Consider the following 13581-nt stretch of genomic DNA (forward strand, 5'->3'; position numbering starts at 1 on the left):
CTTGTCTGTGGTGGGACTGTAGTTGTTACTGGTGGTATTTTGGGTGTTGATGGTGGTATAGGAGCTGCAGGAGCAGTGGGACAAGCTATTGTAGGGTTATTGAAATTACAATAATTGAGTTGTAAGTCATTATGTTCCTTGTCCTTCTGAAGTCTGAGGAGCTTTCATTTAAGTTGTTCAATTTCTATCTGTAAGTATTAAGTGTTAAGGCTTTTTGTTGGGATGAAATATTGTGTGAAGTTTTCTTCACTGATTCGGTTGACATTTGGATTAAGAAATTTTAGGGCTTCTTTGTTTTTCATTTCACATATCAACTTATCATGCATCTACATTGTATCTCCTAAGAAGGTCTTCAAATTCTTGGTACTATCTATCTTGTACCTTGGACATTGCCTACATGGATGCATTACATTTCCTTCATCAAATTTGAACTGCGTAATAAGTCCTCAGCCCATATCTTCAATCTTCTCCATATTCAAACTTAGATTGGCTAATTCTCTTTTAGCAGCATACAGAAACTATGATGTGATGTATGCCTCCTCTTTCATTGCTTTTTTACTGACAGAATCACTGAAAGAAATTGTGTTACGACATTAGATGGGACAAAACAATGTGAAATCAGAAGACACAACCTATCTCTTCTGTTAGTGTGTATTGAAGGGTTCAGAAGCGCTTGACAGTGGAAGATGTCAGTACTAACATATATTCCTGGTTTTATCCCAGAAGTCTGGGTAAAGCTTTGTATGAGCGGCGAGGATTTGCTGAATTTGAAGCTGGTGATGTGATGGTAGCCCCTCTGTGGTCCTCCATCCAAAGCTGCCATGGCAGATAGCAATTCATTGTTTTGACCATGGCAGTTTTTGCAGTGGAGCTGTGCGTTCTCCTATCCCAATCAACAGGAACAACAAAAAGAAGTGCAGGAAGAAGATGATGTCAGAGATAGATCCTTTTGAGACTCGCATTCCTTTGTCCACCAGGAAGCTGACCAGTATGCAAGTATGATGACCTGAAAACCAAAATATATCATGAGTATGAATATTGTCTGACTTTTTGTTGGTGTGAATTATTTCCGTAAGTCTTCTGAAGAAAAGCAGTCTAGCAGCATTTGCAAAATGTGTCAAAACAAATCTTCCTCTCTTTGACTTGTAATTTTGTCAATCCTTTCTTGCAGAAGTAAATAACTGAAAAAACAGAAAAATGCCTGTGAGATTTACTGCAGCTGCAATATTAAAACTACAGATTTTCATGATTTCTTATCTTAGTAGACACAAGGCAATTGTAAAATATATAGTTGGTGATGATACTAATCATTATGTACTTTGATTGATATGTACTCTGTCCTAGACTGAAAGTAGATTTTTCTTGACTAAATGAAATCAGAAATGAACTGTATGCCTGTGGCTATGTTCTGAGTACACATAAGACAGAACTGTCAAAGTGTAAGCGTAAACAGTGTTAAGTATTTCCTACAAAAAAAAATCAATTCAATTCAATTCAATTTCAATTCAATTTGATTCAATTCACTTTATTGATAATCATATAGAAATATATACAGTGTAAAATGTGTCGGAATGTGTCACAAAGAAAGCCAAAGGCTTGAGACAAGTGATCCCCTTTGTAGAGTTGGATACATAAGAATATACATGCAAATGCAGATTCAGAGTTACATTCAGAGTACTTACTGACAGTTACAGATTACATAGACAAATAAAATCAAATAAGAGACATATGCTACTACATTACACAAATAAAACAAACAGACAACAAAACTAACAAAGATGGACTGATACAATTCAATAGGCATTTAAAAGATATTTTTTTATATCTAGACTTAAAAGCACTGAGTGGATACATTCTTAAAAATTGAATCTAAATCATTCCAGAACTTAGCACCTTTATATAAAATAAATTTTTTTGTTTTGTTTTATGCTCAAGCGACAAAATGACAACACAATATTATCCTTATTTCGAGTTTCAATGTTGTGTAATGTACGATTCAGTGTAAAACAACCATCAAAAATATCGGGTAAAATTACATTAGAATATTTATACATAAAAAGGCCAAGTTTGACTGAGACACTGTCAGACACAGAGTATTCAGTTTTTGAAAAAGTGAAGCGGTGTGGTCAAGAGGGTTGGCGTTTGAACAAATCCGAATTGCTTTTTTCTGTGAAACAAATAAACGACTCAAATTAGTTAAGCTTGTTCCAGACCATACAAGACTACAGTAATCAAAATGAGGCAAGATAAAGGCATTATACAACATAAAAAGAGCATGTAACGGCAGTATTGAACGGAGCTTATGCATTATACCAATAGAGATACTAATCTTCCCATGAATACTATTCACATGTTTAGAGCAAGTCAATTTATCATCAATAATAACTCCTAAATGAGTAATACTATCTACTCGATCAATAATTTGATTATCTATCTTAATTTCTGAATACGAAATCAATGAAACATCTTGTCGAAAACTTCTGTTAGAGCGGAATATCATATATTTTGTCTTATCAACATTTATCTGTAGCTTATTGGCTTGGAGCCAGTCACAAACGTACATCATTTCAGTGTTAACAGCACTACACAGAGTATTTACGTCTCTATGTGAAAACAATATATTTGTATTATCTGCATACAGAATGAATCGTAAAAATTTTGATGTATTTATTATATCATTAACGTATACCAAGAAAAGAAGAAGGCCCAAAATACTGCCAGGAGGCACCCCACACGTTAAAGGTAATGTACTAGAGTTTGTGCCATTAATGTGAACTGTTTACGACCTGTAAGATAATCCCTGAACCAACTGAGGGATACACCACTAACACCAGAGTGTTCCAGTTTGTGCAGCAAAATGCTATGGTCAAGTGAATCAAAAGCTTTACTTAGATGGACGTAGAAGGCAATTACGGTTTCATATACCCCGTTTATACTAAGGAAAAAGCGGGTTTTGAAACCCCCTGTAGCCGCTTCGAGCAGGCTTTCAGCTCAGTATAAACAGACAGAATTCAGAAAAGGCGATCCGGTCGGGTCCGGTCGGGTTCTGAAACCTCCTACGGGGGGAGGTTTCAGAACCCGCTATAGCAGGCTCGAGGAGGCTCGACAGCAGTATAAACGCTAGGGGGTTCGAAAAGCCGCTTTTTTGCCGACCCGGAAGTTATCTGGAGGTCATCGCGCGTTCATGATGTAAACAAGCAACTGCACCGGATCGCGAACCCACGTTGTTATAAATTCGCGCTCAGCAGTCACGTTTCCGCGCGAAAGTGATGCCACGAAAGCGCGCGCCGGTTTTCAGAGGGGAATTCGGTTACCATAGGAACGGAAGCCGTGACCCTGCTAAGACCCGCTCGGGCCTGCTTTCGCTCGCGCAGTATAAACAGACGAGAGCCCGCTTTTTCGTAGCGGGTTTTCGAACCTCCTCGAGGCGGCTCGAAAACCCGCTCGCAGTATAAACGGGGTATTTGTTGTCAAGTGAAGCAAGGATTTGTTGGAGGGTATGTAAAAGAGCTAAGTCAGTTGAGTAAAAGGGTCGAAATCCAAACTGTTCTTTGGCCAGTATTTTGTTCTGGAGCAAGTAATCATACGATCTATTATAGATAATGCATTCCAGGATTTTGGAAAATGCAGGTAAAAGAGAAATAGGACAGTAATTTTGTAATGCTTGTTTTTCGCCTTTCTTATAAATTGGGATTACTTTGGCTATCTTAAATGCGTCTGGTACAACACCTGCGGTTAACAACAAATTGAATATAATTGAAAGAGGTTCGGCAATTGCAAAAAACAGTCTTCTTAATAAATACAACACTTATGTCATCATGTCCAGCAGACGAAGTATCTTTTAAACGTTGTACAACCTTGATGGTTTCATTTTCATCAGTAGGAAAAAAGAATCCTGATATTATTTTCTTGATTGGCCAGATGATCTGAAAAATGGTTTGAGGATTTGTTGAAATTTTTTGAAATACGAGAACCTATTGATGCAAAATAAGAATTGAATGCATTGGCAATCATTTTGTCATCTTCTATTAATCTATGACCCTTCAGAATACGTTGAGGCAATCTTGAGGCATTGCTTTGTCTACCCAAAAATTTCATTAAAAGCTTTCCAAGTTTTACAAATATCACTTTTGTTTCGTTCCAGTAAAAGTGTGTAATACTCTTGCTTCCGTAATCGAATATGTCTCAAGTCTATTTCTACGAGTGTATATCGTTCGTGCAATAATTCATTTCTTTTGGAAGGGGAAGTGATATGTTTTCGATATAATCTCAGCTTTTTTGCAATTGATGACATAATAATCAATAAACATGATCAAGACTGAATTGAGCGTAATAGATAAAATCGCATGTCAAAGTAAACAAACAATATGTCTTTGAATACGCTGTGAATTCATGTCGAAGGCAAAAGTGTAAGTGCAAATAATGACAAGAATTACCTGCTGTGATGACCCTTCACAGTTGACTCCAAAGATGCCACACTTTCAGGGTGTTAGGAAATAGATACATTTGTAGGTCCAGGCTGCTGTGGGTATACAGGATAGTGGATCTGTTGGGCGTGATCAAACTGGGCAGTTTTGATCCCCAGCTTTTTCATCATGCAGGGCTCTATTACATCTTGATGCCCTTTCCTGCGGGACCTCCTTCTGTCTCTTTGCATTTCTCAGATGGACAAGCTGCTACATCCAACACATCTCTGCTTCTCAGCCTCTGCCAGATTGGCACTCATGTTTTGCTGGCATTGCCAACACAGGTTACTCATAAGCTTGCACACCAGTATGTGAGGGGTGTTTGAGTTCTGTACCAAGTGCATTCAGGAACACATTTCTTTCCTACCCAATTGCTGCAAAGAAAGACAAGAAAACAACAACAAACAAACAAACAAACAAACAAAAAACCACAGAACAAAACAGATTGAAGTCAATGTTTCAGTTGATTTTAGACTGGAACATCATGTCAATACACTGTAGATAGAATAGAATTTTGTAACTATAAAGTGATGGAACTGAAAACCTAAATTCCTTCTCTCTGTGGCTGCTGCACTAGCTGCAAGCAAAGCTGACTAGGACTCGAAGGGAGATAACTGAAAGTAAATTGAAGAGCCAGTGAATGTTGGCGGAAGCTGCGATGTCACTGATGCACAGCTGTGTTCTGCTCGTTGCACGTACGCTCACTAGAGACCCCGCAAGCGTTAAAAGGGCGATGGAAACTTGACATTTGTTTCATGCTGTCTGTACACAAGTGTGTACTGTATATTTGTATGTCAGTATAAAAAGTATAGGTACTATGGTACACGGCCCTGGTTAGCTTTCACCTTTCCAATCTTTCAACATGCCACTGTGTCAAGCAGTATTCTGCACAGGCAGTAGTCTGCACAAGTTGTAGGGAAAATTGCCAAGGAAAATATATATTTTTTTTTCTATCCCATACCCAAAAAAGGATTGTGAAGGTGTGCTGTATGGTTGAGAAATCTCGATGCAGCGATGCAATAAAAACTTACCAACATTCTCAATATTGTGTTTAGGCCTACTTGTTTGCGAGATCTCCCGAGCCTTGGAAACCCTGAATATGCTGCTGCATAATTATCATGACTTCAAGTGTACTCAAGTGGATAGGCAAATGTTCTCAAAGTATCTTGTAGTTCCGTGATACACTAAATCCCAAACGATGTCTCTCATATTTGCTGACTGGCGCTCGTTGCAGCACTTGCATTCTCTCGACGTTGGCATAATGCTGCAACAGGTGCAGCTACACTATTGTCCTATCAGCTGAGTTTAGTCGTTCCTGCCCCTCCTCCCAAATCTGCTGAACTTGTTCTTGGCCCTGGGGCTGGAGGCGCGGTTTGACTTCAGTGCCACTGCCAGTGCCAACTGGACCTGCAAGGCGAAGTGGAGCAAAGTCATATCTCTGCAGACCCCCATTTCTGCCCAGCCCTGCAGAAGTCATACTTGTACTCGTCGATAAAAATGTACAAGTCAATATTGAGGAGTGAATAACACACAATACAACAACTTTTTTCCGATGAATTTGGGTCTCCTCAGCTGAACAAACTGCACAGTTGAATGCCAAAATATTCACAAAAAATTGAAGTTGATCAACTATCTTAGTAATATATGCATACGTGGTTTGTATGCAAAGTAGATTGCACACAGGTGGTAGCTTGAAAAAGACCATACCGATTTGATGTCAAATGCATGCTATTTTTAGTTTTTAAAAAGTGATATTAATTTTTTAAACATTTTTTATATTTACCACATATAAAAAGCTTAAAATGATTAATTCTAAAATGATGAAACTACAGATTGTTGCATTTTATGATGAATCATGAGTGACCATTTTGAAATACTTAAATTGGTTTTCCAAAGCACTACCTTCAACCCATAAGTTGTGCCTCACCTACATAGCAGCTTTTGCAGGCTCTTGCACGATCACTTGCAGGAATTTTTCAAAAGTTGTGTATAATGGAGAGAGTGGGGAATTTCCTTGCATAAAAAGTGGTGAAAGGTTTTATCATGTACTCTTCTTAATTCAATCAGTACAGTGAAAATTCTCAGGACTTTGTCCCTTTAACATTTGAGAAAAATGAACATTTTTCTGGTGTAAATGATACATGTATATAATTTCTGGGGAAAAATAATGCCTTGCACTTCATCATTCACAAGACATTAGCTGTAGCTGCTTGCATGTCCATGACTCCACTATTCAAAACAACTACTAAAACATTAATTAAAAAAAAAGAAGAATTAAAAAAAAAGTCACTCTCAACAGACTCTAATGGGTAATCTAAAGTAGATCTTGACTGTGTTGCCGCAGCAGTGAGGCGGGATGGTATGACGTGGAATGACACAGTTAATCCATGGACTAGATCTAGGTGACGTTTGGGAATTTGGGCCAGTTTTTAAATTTTGTCTGCCAGCATGGCACGCAAGGTGTTGCAAATTCTTGAACATGATAGATAAACACTATCCTTTGTGTGTCCCTCTTATCACTTTCCTTCATATTTTACGTAGCTGAGACCTCACATCTGGCGATACTTTGTTGACCATGTAGAAGGTGGTCTCACAGCCCGCATTGCTATGCAGAATAAGCAACAGGGCCGGTATTCCATAAACTTCTAAGACAAATTGCTTAAGTTTAAGCAATTTGTCTTAGATTTTTGCTTAGCTAAGAAAATTGCCCTAACGGTATTCCATAAACTGTAAGGCATTTTTCTTAAGTCGGGCGATTACGCGATTTGGCTAAGCAAAAATTTTAAATTCTGATGACGTCATAAGCAAGATATTCATGTCATCACTGTTCGCGAACAGCTGCCCGCGGTGATAGATGTATTTTACGTGTTTAAGCAACAATCGCAACTACCCTAGCCACCCATGGAAAAAGATGTAGGCCTAATGCACACTTTTTCAGAGGCTTTTTTCTTTTCTTAATAGGAGCAACGTCTTCATATTACTCTAGGTCTCACAGTGTCTCTGTGCAACATGAGTAAACGGCCTACTTATTTAGTAGTAGGCAACCTCGACCTAACAGTTACGTGTTGTTTTGGATCTTTTCGGCCAAAGTTACGGCCTTTTTAGTGAGACTCACACCGCAATCACATCACACCACATTTCAAGTACGACACCGAGTGAACATCATGAAATCACGGGAATCAAAATCAAAGCGATGTTTACACCCTAACGTTACTAGGCCCAGATAACTCTAAAAAGTATTTAGTATACCGTACTCACCGATCCGGTAGAGCCGAAGAGGACACTTCGGCTTTGTGACAGGGCTACTCGCCTGACTCGATACACAAACTGTGATCGCTGCACGTGTATAAGGGCATGTATACGTCTACGTCTAGTCTAGTAGGGGGTTGTGGCATAAATTCCGGGCGGCTATGTGCGTTCCTCTCAAAGATAGAACCTCTTTGGTTCCTCTAAAGCTGCGCGCTCCACTCCGCCGCTAATGCGCGCTGAGAAGGAGGTCGAGGGCACGCATATATAATACGCGCAACACACCCCACCCCCCCCCCCCCGATTCCCCCGTGGCCAATGGCCCACCGAGTTTCTACCGTATTGTTACTGCGCAAGTTCCTACGAGACGCACACGAGACGCACGCTTCGTCAAACCCTGAACTCATTTCATTTACATTACTGATTACTGATGAACTTCTTTATTTAGCAAAAATATGAAAAATCATGAGCTAAAACCGCCATCTTTTCTACATCCCTGTTATGCTATACCCATAATTTTTTCTTACTGGAACCCAAGTTAAGACAGCTCAATAGCTGTCTTAAATTTAGGGTAAATTTCTTAGACAAATGTCGTTATGGAATACCGACGGCACATTTTTAAGAAAATATGCTTAGCCAGCAAGCCGAAATCTGTCTTAGCTAAGACAAAATTCTTAGCAAAATTCTTAGCAAAATGCTAAGACAAATTCTTAGCCAATTTTTATGGAATACGAACTTAAGCTAAGAATTTTATCTTAGCCAGAAAATAAGCAAAATTGCTTAGATTTTCTGACTTAAGCATGCTTATCTAGTTTATGGAATACCGGCCCAGGTGTTTTGCTAATGTTGAAAGCAGTTGGGACCTGAGGGAATTAGTAGTAGTAGCAGTAGTAGTAGTAGTAGTGGTAGTAATAGTAGTAGTACTATGCTACTACTACTACTGTTCATAGAGGCTGATAATTTTGACCCTCCAAAATGATTACAGGTTTTTTGTATAGCATCACTTCCTTTTTTCACAAATGATAGGTGTATGTGCTGATTTGGTTCATCCTACTGCATAATCCATAGCAATTTGCCTATCTGGGAAAATCTTCCCTGCTAGCTTTGTGAAACGTGTTCCTACTGTAATTGGAACATTGTGCTAAATTATAAAACCTGCCATGAGAACCGCAGTGTTGATGACACTGTTGACATGGGTTGTATGGCCTGGAGCTACCGTTATCAAAAACAGATTTTGCTGTTTTTCCACGAGAAGTTGATATACATTTTATTTCTGAAGCTATCTCGATATCGAGACTGCGCATTACTGCGTATATGAGAATATGTGCGATCCTGCCAGCGCGCATGTGTTCATTTCGTTCGTTAGCCGTCTTCGAGAAGGGAGCAATTAAGCATGTGATTTGTACATTTTTCAGCTTCCCCAGTAAACATGTTTCAAAGAGAGACGTGCCAGTCATTAATGGACCTTTGTGTGCATTTTGAATTGGCACTTTGAAATGCCATACCAATATTTGAGTGAGTTGGGAAGTGTTTTGAACTGAAGTGTTACTAAAGACTAATCATAGCCCAAATCAGTATAAAGCATTTATAAACGCATTAACATTTAAACGTATTGATCAACCTTTATGATGCAAAATTGCTTTGCAGGTATAGAACTATCAGATAGTATACAAATAGTGAATGGTCACGAGTGCAATGGAACAAGATTTCGCATAAGGTGAAAGCTAGAGGCGCTCTTATTCAACAAGGCGAAGCCGAGTTGAATAGTGCGCCTCTAGCTTTCACTGAGTGCGAAATCTTGTTCCATTGCATGAGTAAAGACCATACACTATTTGTTTTATACAACACTTCAGACGTTGAAGAGTAATTCCAAGTTGGGGCCTGAATATCAGGGCATTTTTTATAATGACACACACTTTTTTTACAGGATCGAATGGGACGAACGTAGGAGGAAAGTGATCGATTCAAATTATCAATACCATCAGCGGCTGATAAAAGTGCGCTTTGTGAGAGAGCGTGCACACTTATCCTAGCCCTGCTACTAGTAATCTAAACTTTAGATCTAAAGTAATTACACTCAATACTCGGATCTAAATTTAATGGTAGTAAAATCTGTACAAGGCCTATGTAGTTCTACTAGAAAATCTAACTAGACATCTAGATCTTAGAAGTAAGAATGGCAATTATAAGGCATATTATCAACTTACCTGCTGGCTGTGGAAGCATAAGCGGGTTTTTCACTGCAGAAAATTCCAATCCAAATGGCAGAAGTTTTGAAAAAGTCAACATCCAAAGGCTAAACAGTTTAACATCCACATTGAAAAGCAGTTTCTGGGAATTCTTGTGCTTCAATTCCAATAAATGTTAAAGACAAAGATAACTTCACTTAACGTTTCGTCTATCAGTTTAAAAAAACAGCAGAAACACCAGTCAGTATGGCTCAAGTCCTTTATAAATGTAGTATTCGTTAACGAGCCACCCTACCCCAGGTGCGAGCTAACGAATACGTTGACACTAGCTAACCGCGCTAATGTTGTGGCTGAGCGGTGGCAACATGCAGCCCGACCACTCAAACTACCTAAAATACAATATCTTAGCGATTACTTACACTTACAAAACTAACACTACCACTAAGATAAACTACCAGCTCAGCTCACCAACAGTTCCTCGAGGATCTTGCTTTGCTCTAAGGGCTGATGTTGGCCTAATTTACTACTACACTATCATTGCTCTGGCTCGATGTTATGACAAAGTTTCCAGCCTATTTGTTGTAGAAGTTGACAGGTCCGTGGAAATGAAAGTGCTGTATGGAGCTTGTAGAAGAGGACAGAGGACATGTTCTGAATGTTTAAGCTAGACTCTTGTAGAACTAATTGCTCTGGGAATGAGTGAGTGTATTGCCGTTATCTAGCTCTACTAATTCTCCATCTGGAAAGTGTCTGTCTTCGATTGCTGTTGAAGACTCTGGACAGTTGGGGACAAGAGATGTAGACGATCTAGATTTTCTAGATGTTGTAGATCTGGATCTGATGTTTGTGTTGTTATATATAGACCGAACAATTAGACCCAGAGGCCGTAGTCCATCTTCAGGTCCTGATGTCAAGGTGCTGAACTTTGTCCCTTGTAGTTTCCTTGAGATATTGGCACTCATCTTCTTCTTTTTCTCGTCACTGGCTCTCGCATAGCTTTTCAGAGATGATTTTGATTTGTTACCCATCACTGCCATTATACCGCGACTAGCGAAGCCTGCGCGATCTAGCGTCGTTACTGTCGTCGCTCTCAAGCTGTGATTATATAGTGTAGCGGTTGACACATCCAGCAGTCTCGCAGATCTTCCTCATCTTAATTCCCAAAGTATTCATTCCCAATGGCACATTGTCATACCAAGGTCCTTCCGATGGAGTTGAAGATTTAGGTCGCTGCCAAAAGGTGGTTGTTTGGGGGTTCGAGGAAGATAGATACTTGAGCAGTGAAGCTTGAGCAGTGAAGCAGCTGGGCTTCTCGAAGAGCCAGGTATTTCATACATACGACCACCAAATTCTTCGTCTTAATTTTCACGATGGGATTTTGTAAGCGTATCGCGATGTTCGAAGTAACGTTGCCCATCATTGGTGTGGAGGACATAGTTTTGAATTTTCATGTCACGAAGATTTTCGCGTCCTCTCTCTCCAAAATATGTCATGACATCTAAAAACACCTTGTTTTGGAGACCAAGTGGTGTCTGTGTTGACGGCATCCAACTCAAAAATCTTCGCCATGTCACTGTCAGTCACTGCTGTCTTGTGCTTAACGAACCCTTTCCCCTCCTTCTTAAGCTTGACCATCATGGCTGTGAAGACACTGTTACTTTCTGGATATTTCACTTGGTCAGTAATGTCTTCTCGCTTTGTGGATTGAAAATGACAATACACCCCATACTTGATCAAATGCATTGATTTCTTGGTGTACAAACTCCCATCTTCCTTACGCAGACTGGCGTAAAATCAGGAGAGAAACCGATCCAGTTCTGACGTGGGCAAACTTTCAATTTCAGCTAGTGAGGTTGACGCATATCTTGCAAAAGATTCTAACTGACTCGTGGCAAACTTCATGTTTCTCTTAGTATTATGGGCATCGGAGTCAGAAAATAGATCCTCCAATTCTTGGTCTGTTAACAAAACAAAATTCGGTCCTGCCATGATGACAAACTCGGCATATATACTGCACGCACTGATCTTATGAACTGTATGTATATAAGCCTACACACTACATGTCGTATATTCGATCTCTTTCGATTGCTACGATACGCGCTAGCTACTAGAGTCAAAACACTGCGTAACGTAGAAGTATGCGTGTGACATCAGAGCGGAGTGATAGAACAAAAACTTGCAGTTGAGTTTAACACGGGAGTCTATGGAAAATGGTGACATCAGCCACACGCTATATATCCATTTTTGCTCAAACAAAATTGCACGGCTGACAGCCACAGCGTGTGATGGAACTTTTAACTAAATGTCACGTGATGGGCAATCGACCAATCAGATAGCTACATTCTAATTAGGTGTTGTATAATATGAAATTCACCACTACCACCAGCTGATTCCAGTGCACTAGCTAAACAATAGCAAAATGCATGCTCAATAGCTAGTTAGAATTTCATTGTTCTACAAAACACCTGTTACTCTAATGTGATTGTTGAGTATACGACATGTGGCCACTGGTTCAGTATGAGAATTGAAGTGAAGCTCTTAACTGAGCTATGAAGTTTAATTGGGACACCTTGCAGCACATAGAACAAAAGAAAGAAGTCCACTAATCACTACCATGATGAGCAGATTATGTAAATTCAATGCACTTTGCTACCCCTTTCATAACCTATTGTCTTAGCACACCTCACTTGTAGTATTGGGATGGGGTCAAATGCTTCAGTGCAGTTGCATGTTTTAGCAATGAGAGTGGAATCTGAATGCTGACGAGAACAAGAGCTGTGTGCAAATTGAAGAGAAAAAGTGAGAGTTAAGTGGGTTTTGAAAAAGAAACATAAAGGTCAAAACTAGTTTGTTATTATTTCCTCATTTCTCGCCAAAAATTCTGGTACTGGTATATGAAAAAAAAAATAATAATAATAGTAATGCAAAAAAAAAAAAAATCAACAACAACTGACCCATGTAATGAATTTTTACCTTGTCCAGCCCACAACAGAGAAAGGAATTGTGACTTTTAAAAGACTCATTTTGACAGAACGTTACACATTTGAAGAGTCACACATTGACTATGTACAGAAGAACCTATACAGGCCCAGACACTTTAGAGCATCAGAGGATTTTTAAATAGGACTGAGTCATCAGTATTGTATCCGACATGAAAACATTATACATTAAGGACAAAAATATCAATTTAAAAGCATTGTTAGCATGATTGTTAGATTAAAGAAAAAATATGTGATTGAAATGCTCATGAATTTTTACAAGACCACTTCCTGACCAGTGTCAACTGCACAATCTCAATATAAACTGAATGGTACACGCAAAAATGTGTGGGAGATATGAATTTCACTAGCTGTACTGTAATGTAAATGTGGTATATTGTGCAATGTGATTTATTAATTCTATTAAATGCTTCACTGACCTGGCATGAATTTAAATGAATATGTAAATATTTATGGGAGATGATGAATTATGTGCAAAATGTTGCCAGCTGAATTATAACATGTAATGTTTGTTGAAGATGGCTCAATAATACGAAAAAAAAAAAGAGATAATGATGATAATAATCACATAAAAGTTTGCATTTTGACTTCTATTCTAATGCTGTGAAATACTGCATCTCTAAGGCATGGAAGTAGCACAGGAAACAAAACACAAAAGTGACATTTATTTATTTATTTATT

General features: G+C 38.9%; 1 protein-coding gene and 1 pseudogene across 1 annotated transcript in view; one reads left to right on the plus strand and one right to left on the minus strand.

Annotated features, from left to right (window-relative positions):
• LOC140241968 (uncharacterized) overlaps positions 1-13581 on the plus strand; it is a 37061-nt gene that overhangs the window by 14862 nt on the left and 8618 nt on the right. The window lies entirely within an intron of this gene.
• Positions 5772-12579, minus strand: LOC140241884 (uncharacterized; annotated as a pseudogene).

Source organism: Diadema setosum, chromosome 18, assembly GCF_964275005.1.
Source record: "Diadema setosum chromosome 18, eeDiaSeto1, whole genome shotgun sequence".
Lineage (NCBI taxonomy): Eukaryota > Metazoa > Echinodermata > Echinoidea > Diadematoida > Diadematidae > Diadema > Diadema setosum.